Source organism: Larimichthys crocea, chromosome X, assembly GCF_000972845.2.
Source record: "Larimichthys crocea isolate SSNF chromosome X, L_crocea_2.0, whole genome shotgun sequence".
In the NCBI taxonomy this organism is placed as follows: Eukaryota; Metazoa; Chordata; class Actinopteri; family Sciaenidae; genus Larimichthys; species Larimichthys crocea.
Window position 1 is genome coordinate 34,511,140 of NC_040020.1, and position 9,491 is coordinate 34,520,630.

Consider the following 9,491-nt stretch of genomic DNA (forward strand, 5'->3'; position numbering starts at 1 on the left):
CAGCAGAGCACAGCAGATCACAACAGATCACAACAGAGCACAGCAGATCACAGCAGAGCACAGCAGATCACAACAGATCACAACAGAGCACAGCAGATCACAGCAGAGCACAGCAGATCACAACAGATCACAACAGAGCACAGCAGATCACAGCAGAGCACAGCAGATCACAACAGATCACAACAGAGCACAGCAGATCACAGCAGAGCACAGCAGATCACAACAGATCACAACAGAGCACAGCAGATCACAGCAGATCACAACAGATCACAACAGATCACAGCAGAACACAGCAGAGCACAGCAAATCACAGCAGATCACAACAGATCACAACAGATCACAACAGATCACAGCAGAACACAGCAGAACACAGCAGAGCACAGCAAATCACACAGCACATCACAGAGCAGATCACACAGGAGAGCACAGCAGATCACTGAAGCTGGACTGACAGAGAAGTCTGAACCAAACCAACCAAATGATCAACATGTGATCTGAGAGCAGACAGAATGTCAGCTGGGTTTTTTATTGAATGGCAAAATTCAATACATCTGATTAATTGACACCTGATATAGTCAAATTCAGTTTTCATTCAAACAAACAAACAATATATGTCTATAAATATTTTACAGGTGAGCTGAAAATCTTTTCATGACCCCAAACTGTTTGTAGCTTCAATAAATCAAATAAACTACTTAAATCACACATACAATATGAGTGAACTCACAAGCTAAAAGTCCAACTTTATTTATTTATACATATTTTACACATCCAGCACAAAGAGCTTCAGGGAACAAAAGAAAAAAAACAATGAACAGAATTTTGCTAAATGAAATCAATAAAAAGTGAAGCTAATGATAAAAAACACATGAGATAAAAAAGAAGCATTGCATAGAAAACAAGGACAGTAAAAACAGTGAATCAGAGAGGAAGGTGGAGGCTTAAAGCTCAGCAGTAAATGATGAAGCATCAGATCCACATGCAGACTGAAGGTGGAGCCCCTGTGTGTTTTTTAGTTGAGGTCTAGGCTGCAGCCCGCAGATCGAGGCGTGCCTCAACGTTGAGCCACGCCCACATTAAGCCACGCCCCCAACGCTTGACTCCTTTCCGGGGGCCATCTGGTGGCGGAGACTATGAACTGCAAGTGGCCGCTCTGTAAATAATATTTTAATTCTGTGTATATAATATAATATAATATAATATAATATAAGATACTATAAATTATATATAATATATATAATATATATATATATATATATATTTAATTTATTTTTTTTGTATTGTTTACAAGTATTTCCCTGGGAGATTTTCAGGTGTTACATTTGTGCAATATTGTATTCCTCGTTTTGACCACACTGACACTGAACTTCAACATAAAAGAGGAGTAAAACAGGAAACAAAAGACACAGACAGTAGCCTACACTTCAAAAGCAGAAAATGCCTGCAAATGTCGCGTGTCCATAACTTCAGTGCAGAATGCATATGGTCTTCCTGCAGACTGAAAGGGAAGAGAAATGGCTCAACAACAACAGGGTTGTCACACGACCTCGAAGCTATTAAGCTAAATTCTCATATTTAAAAATGGGTGTAGGAGCATAGTACAACACTTGTTTTATGAGACACAGCTTTTTAATGAAATTTAGGCAGTGCTCGTTTGTTTTGAAAACTGGACTTTTCCACATTCTGTAGTAGGTTAGTGCTGACTTTCTCAATCATCTACGTCTATTTGCAGTCTGTAATCTATCTGCATTTGCAATGTTGGAGCTACTGGCTTGACTACAGTGTAGAACGCAAATACACACAGAGCTTAACCTGTTTCAGAAATAAAATAATGTTACTTCCTTGCCCCTTGCCTGTCACATATATCACAAAATAGCACGTCAAAACAAAAAAAAAAGATTTTGCAAACTGATTTATGTCGTCTTTGTCTGCGCACAATATTCTTAGCAGTCCACAGAGCGGCCACTTGCAGTTCATAGTCTCCGCCACTGGATGGCCCCCGGAAAGGAGTCAAGCGTTGGGGGCGTGGCTCAATGTGGGCGTGGCTCAACGTTGAGGCACGCCTCGATCTGCGGGCTGCAGCCAGGGGTACTTGCAACTAAGACCGACAGAACATATACTTAAACCACAACCTGAATTACACAGAGTTCACTCCTCCTCAACACTGTTGATCTGACATCTGTGCCAACACATTCACTTCTTTTCCTGATCTGGTCATGACACAGCACATATTCAGACGCATTTCAGAGTCGCTTTAGTGAAATGTGTGAGGTCATAATTATTGAGATGATAATTGTCATTAATGATTTATAAGAGTAAATCTCTGTTCAATGTTACTGCACATGTGTGGATGAAAGGTGGTGCCAGAGTTCCACCACACACATTTGTGTTAATAGAACTATTCTGTTTGTATAATGTGGCATCCACACACACATATACAATGATACTTTCACTGACTGTCCCTACATTATGTTCAGTGATGAACTAACTATCATCAGCAGGTAACAACTGAATGTACACTTCATATTGTTTGTATACTGCTGTGTGATTGCATTCTAATGCAGTGTGCACCACAGGCCAGTCTGAACCACCCTGCAGTGTGTTTACAGTGTGCTGTCCGCTGGCCCTGCACACACACATACATGTTTTCATGGTGCATGGTTGAGGTCATCTGCTGACTGAAGCTTTTTGATGTTCTCATTAGTCAAAGTCAAAACCAGTCCCTTCATACACTGCCAGTTTCTATTCTTCACCTCATAATAAAAGCCTGAGGGTGGTGCTGCGTACACACACACACACAGACACACACACACACACACACACACACACCCTTTGATCCCCCCTCTTGGTGGCAGGGCGCTCTGTTTGGCTGAACTATGGGAGGAATCAGAGTGTGTGTATTGCACTCAGGTGAATGATGGATGCTGACCCAGGCAGCTGGATGTGAAACTGCTCTGATTGTCTGCATTTATTATATTAATATTATTTTATTTTTCTGGGAAAGGACCTCCATGCCCCCAACTCTAATAGAGCCACCCATCCAGCAGCAGTGTGTGTGTGTGTGTGTCTGTGTTTGTGTGTGTGTGTGTGTCTGTGTCTGTGTTTGCGTGTGTGTGTGTGTGTGTGTGACTGACTTTAATTCACTACAGTATGAAGGTGTGAATGAAGTGTAACTGATATGATAAGAAGTTCTATCAGGCTGTGACACACACACATACACCCACACACACACACACACACACACACACACACACACACACACACACAGTTGCTGTTAGTTGATACATTCAGTGTTGGTTTTGACCAGGGGCTGTTTGAAGTGTTAAAAATGTGTTTTAACAATAGCTATGCTGGCAGAATGTCAGCGTCATTTTATTTCATAAAACTGTATTATGATGATTTACATGTAGCTGAATTATTAAAGTGATGGAGATGTCCTTTTTGCATATTGTACTAATACTAACTATGCTGTAACCACATAAGCTGCTGGGTTAATCTGTAACAAGCATTAAAATATATAAAATGACTGGTGTAGTGGTGCATGGGATACGTTTGTCCTCAGGGCTTTCTGTCACAAAAATCTCTGATATAATTCATAGTGAAGTCTAAGGTAGGATCAGATGTAGACACACAGGCACCATTTCTCATTTTTCCAGGTCTGTCTTAAAAAGAATTCTCTGGACTTTGCTTTAGGAAGGGACAGATAGAAACAGTGAGGACTACAAGCAGTCCATCTTCTGGGAATTCTTTGGGATTATACTGGAGAACCTGAAAAATGTGGACCCCCTCCCCACCCCCCCAAGGTCCTTAATATTATTCCTGGAATATTAGATGAGAGTTTGATTAAACACAAATCAATATGAACTGAAATAATTCGGCCTTCAAGCTAGATTTGGACAAATAAAGCAGCTGGTAATCAAAATTCTAACCAAAGGTACCATAATGAAAATGAGCACACAGTGGCCACACATTGAACCTGATGTGTCTGAGGTCCCTATACAGGTCTGGGCTCTGAGGAGGTGGTTACTGTAACATCACCTGTGACGAGTAATGATCACAATGCTCCTATATGCACCCAGTGACACATAATTAGTAGTATGACTATGAAGCTTTATTAAGATTCATAAATGATCCAAATATAGAGGCTAGATAGGGTACAGGTCTACAGCACTGACTGGTCCACACGCTGGCTACAGGAATGTGAAATGGATGGAGATGACCGCTCCTCCATAGGCTTTGTGCTCCTACACACCATGGGACAGAGAGGTCGGTCATCAGGCTCCTATGCAGCACTGCGTCAAGCTGCCAGAGACGACAGGAAATGAGCTGATACACCCTTCAGAGTTAAAGCACATTTTAATCATCCTGGCAAGTTTGTGCACAAAAAAAAAAAAAAAAAACGCGATCACAACAGTCTGTGAGGTGAACTACAGCGACAGCATTGGCCTCCACACTGATGTGACTGAGTTAGCCAATACAGATACATTTTCCTCTGTGTTACACATTCATGTTAGTTCAAATGTATGTTCCAGAGATAGACAGTCAACAGTTAGAATGGCCTGCTTGACCTGCAGAAGTCTTAGTATAAGTACAGTTAGAAACATGAAACCTGTTGATAGAGCCTCCTGAGGCACGAGCTTTTTGTGTGTGCATTTTTAATTTCTCATAAAAACTAAGCATTGTCTTTGAACAATTAGTAGTTTTCACAAAAAACTTCTCCGACCACTAGACGGCACAGTAACTGTCCCTAATTGAGGACAATAGATCTAAGTTGAGCAAAATGAAGGATTATGGTGCAGGGAAGCCAAACTCTAATGTCCTCATATGAGGATGCAGGCTCGCAGGAGGGTATGGTAACTGTCCTGCAACCAAACATGATGTTGAACTGAATAAACATGATAAAGTCATTTTCTTTATAAACAGAAGGTGGAACAGATTTTTCAACTCTGTGTGACTCGTGTAAAGGTCCAGCTCACTTTTCAGGATTCATCAGTCTACTGTCCTATTTTCTTTCCTTTGTTCTCCAAATTCCAAATTCCTTAAAGATGTCCAACCAAGCCCATACCTAGTCTGCTCTCCATAACCAGTCTTTCTCTCTGGCTCTGTTCCAAGTTTTACGATAGCAAGTGTACAGTATTTACTATTTAAAAAATCCTGACCTGGATTAGACACAAGTTAATAACTACAGAAATATTTTTAAACCATTTTTTTTCCAAAGTTCTTGAAAAATCATGAGCACTTCAGCTCCTTGAGGTCATTGAAGAACACGTCATTTTTCAATAAAGTCTAGTCCAGTTCTTGCTACAGAAACAGGGCTAAATGCAATGATGAAACATCCTGTTCCTGTATGCCTTGGCTGCTTTCTATAGACGACTGAATTTGAATCATTTATATTTGAATTTGAATTGCTTAACTTGAATAATTGCATTAAAAAACTAATTTATTAGTTTGGAACTGAACATTCAGTTTTCAAAATTCAATTTAAATTTTCTGTGACAAACATCCGGGTACTTGAGGCAGAGCAATCGAGCACAGATGCACAGGACGTTCATGGCCATGCCACGGCAACTGCTGCTGTTATGGGCATTTGTTTTTATTTTGTATTTTATGAAACAGTCGTCAGGATTGTATTAGACTTGTGGCAGTAACATTTCCATCACGTGATTTCTGCATTAATTTGCAAGGTTTTCTAATTTGCAAGGTTTTCTTAATTAATCTCTCAACCGCTGCTGCTGTGTGGTGCAGCTGCCACTGACATGCTGTGGCAACTATTGCTGCTTTGATCATGTTTTAATTTTTATTTTATAAATAATATTTTACTGTGACCTTTTTCCTATATAGTGTATCATGATTGCGTAATTGAACAACATATTTTCTTAAATATATTCAATGGTAGAAACTATTTGATAAAGCTTATAGTTAGGGCTGGCTCAGGTCATCATTGGTTGAAGATGCAGTCACATCTCCCTTTACTAAAATCTCTCTCTCTCTCTCACTCTCTCTCTCTCTCTCTCTCTCTCTCACCATTACCTCCACTATCTATAAACATACATGTCTCATTAATGCATGTTACTAACTAAACTTCTTCCCGGAGTTTCTGTGCTCTGTCGTCCAGCAGGTTCTCGTGGATCGTGGCTGCTGTGGTCCACTACATATATTATTACTGTCATTATTGTTACCATATCTCCATTACAGTTTATAGTTAGTTGATGATTTGTTGCTGCTGTGCATCTGTGTCTCTCTATCTCTATCACAGGTTCCACTGCTACTGTAATCATTTTATCATTCATTGTGATTCATTGTCATTTTATCATTCATTGTGATTCATTGTCATTTTGTCAGTCATTGTAATTGTACAATATGTTTGTGTTGATTTGTCCTGTACACGTGACATCCATTGCACGTCTGTCCGTCCTGGGAGAGGGATCCCTCCTCTGTGGCTCTTCCTGAGGTTTCTTCCACATTTTTTCCCTGTTAAAGGTTTTTTGTGGGCAAGTTTTTCCTCACTCGAACCGAGGGTCTAAGGACAGAGGGTGTCACTCCCTGTACAGATTGTAAAGCCCTCTGAGGCAAATATACTTTGTGACTTTGGGCTATACAAATAAAATTTGATTTGATTTAATCTAGGCAGCAGTAGATTGAACTTTGAGAACTGAATTTGAATAGTGAGAACTGAATGTTCAGTTCCAAACAAATTCAATTTCAAATTACAATTCAGAGTCAGTTTTTCAATGCAATGATTTAAACTGAACAATACAAATCAAATTATGTGATTCAAATTCGGTTTTTAATGCAATTATTCAACTTAAGCAATTCAAATATAAATGATTCAAATTCAGTTTCTGGTGGCACATATTTCAGCCCATATGAATGTCTGTATATTTGAGATGGTCTGTATATTTGAGATGGTAACTATAGGAAGCTTCAGGTTTCCAAAGACATATCACCCCCTGAAAGTGCCTAGAGTATATATTTTTTCCAAACAAGATGAGTGTTGAATTCAATAGTGGACCCACACATTTGTCCAGTTCAAGCCCATGTCCACTTTGACCAAGTGGCAACATCCATAGCTGTGAAATGAAGGCAACAATAAAGTACCAAAAACTGCGGTTCCTCTTTTCGTCCACTTGAGGCTGGCTCCAGAAGTGAGTACAGTAAGTCTCCATAAGGCCCCATGTTCAAATGTCTAACTTCACAGCAGAAATATACAGCCTGGTACAAAAAACAGTTTTGGTCTCTATGGATAGATGTACAACTCACCTGTTCAAATTATATTAAAGCTTAAAGTTATACAGAATCAAGAGCGTGGCTGCTTTGATTGACAGGTGGGTGCTGTCACAGGTGGCTTGTTGAGCAATGAGGCTTCATTCAGCCCGCCTCAGCCCTACCCATGATCTGTTTTGCCCATTTCTGGATTAGTGTGGAGGCAGGATTCATACAGGGGCATTCATATATGGGGACACAGGAGCTTTACTTTGTCTGTTGGACAAAAAGAGTCTAAACTCTTTGGTCATAATTATTAACATAAATAAAGTATACATTAATAAATAAAGAGACTAACACAAAGTAAAACACACAGAGCGTCTTTGTCTGAATGTGTTTTACTTTGAAAGGGACGAGCGGATGCTGTATATGTGTGTCTACCTTGACTCTGGTCCCAAGTTGTGTGTCAGGCAGTCAGTCTCAGTCAGGCTGAGCGCGGCGCGGAGCCTGGAGACACTGTACCGGAGACAAAGTACCGGCGCTGATCCCGCGGACACCTCACCGGCTCTCTCGGTCACTTTTCGGACGTTTCAGTGTGTGTCTCGGGGCGTGGACGCCGGGAGCTCGAAGCTCGGTGGATAACCGGACTGTTTTTTTTTTTGTTTTTTTTTGGAGAATAACTGATGTTGCATCTTCACATGAGCTCATAAGATCACTGCCCCTCACAAGGTAAGGTGTTGATTTCTCCACCAACGGACTCTCACGTCAGGCTGAGATACGCCGCCATTAACCTGCGGCTGCTGCCGTCCGGTAAGGCCGGTTATCGCCTCGTAAAGCCCGTCAGGTCTCGGTGCTGCTGATGCCAGTGATGCCGTTAACGGGCGTTATGTGAGAGCGTCGCCGTACGTTTGGAAACTTAGGAAGTGTCCGTGATGCGTGCTGCACTGAGGCAGATGAGCCTGTGCTGCCTCCGAGGCTCTGCACGGTGCTCCTGCATGCAGGTGGATGTCCCCGTCACAACTCCAACAGGCTCCTCTTATTATAGTCCTGTTTCACAGGAGCGTGCTGCTGCTGTTTGACTTCACCAATAGGTGAAGTAACTGCCAGTCATCTATTGATTTATCTAATCATTAAATCACTACTAATTAAAAGAGAAATAATGTCCATCACCAAAGTCCCAATTGTCGTGATGGTTTTCATGACCAGACAGTCCAAAAACCAAAAATAGAGATTCAATTTATAAGAGCCTCACCTACATGTCTGCTATTTTCTGTTCATGAATGACTTATATATCCATTTCATCAATTAATGAGCTATTCTGTCTTTTTTATCTTACAGTTAAAATATTAAAGACAGCATTAAAAACCAGCCAAAGGGCCCCAGAGAGGGCCGATGCTGCAGAGGGCCCTTGAGTCACAGGGCTGGTTTCATATTGCACAGATTTTGATATCTTGATGTTTGATCCATGGAGTGTGTCGAAATTAAAAATGACTTGCTGCTGGCTGTGGAGTGTGAAAGACATTATCTTCCTGTCTCTAAGGCCAAACTGTGATAAGTGATGACATCACGATGAAATCATCAGCTATATTTTGACAGAAGCCGTACAACTTTTGAAGTACTTCATTATTTCACTCCACAGTGCGCACATGCATTTTACTAAGTATGTTTATTCATAATCAAGTTACTTTGAACAATTGGTTCATCCTTGCCTGTGATGTGTGGAGATCCTCTCTTGCTCCTCTCCTGTGGAGTCCCCCCAGTGTCTATTCTGGGCCCCCTTTAATTTACAGTGTGCATGCCTCCCCGGAGGCAAACCACACACAGATGACACACAGCTGTGTGTCCTGATAAAGCAGATGAAGTGGATGTCCAAAAATGTCTTACAGTTGAATGATCACCATTGATAATGGATTAAATGTCTAAAATAATTACCCATTCAGGCTCCAGCAGTAGTAGTATTACAGTGCTCTCCTCAGTCTGGGTGTCTTATCTTATCACCCTATCGTTGGGATGTTATTGTGTGAAGCACTTTGTGTTGCAGTGTTTTGTATGAAAAGGATCATACAAATAAAGTCTGAGAGTCTGATTTATCTATAGGTAGCTAACATGCAGCTAATATTTGTCAGTCCTCTCTGGGTGAGGCGTGGTCCGAGTCTCAGTCAGTGCTGCAGAGTTTACACACTGCTGTGTGTGTGTTTTCCTCTTTTGCACATGAACTCTTTGTGTGTGTGTGAATTTTCAAATCTAAAATAATTTGTACACGACAGCTTGGCTGAAGACTTGATGGT

General features: G+C 40.9%; 1 protein-coding gene across 2 annotated transcripts in view; it reads left to right on the plus strand.

Moving 5' to 3' along the window:
- The first annotated feature begins 7,684 nt into the window (after positions 1 to 7,684).
- LOC104927448 (ADAMTS-like protein 3) overlaps positions 7,685 to 9,491 on the plus strand; it is a 160,783-nt gene continuing 158,976 nt past the window's right edge. Inside the window, exon 1 of one of the 2 annotated variants that reach the window (XM_027282921.1) lies at positions 7,685 to 7,932. The gene's annotated coding sequence lies outside the window, so the exon portion shown is untranslated. The remainder of the gene's footprint in view (positions 7,933 to 9,491) is intronic. The other variant, XM_019259436.2, reaches the window with a different exon arrangement.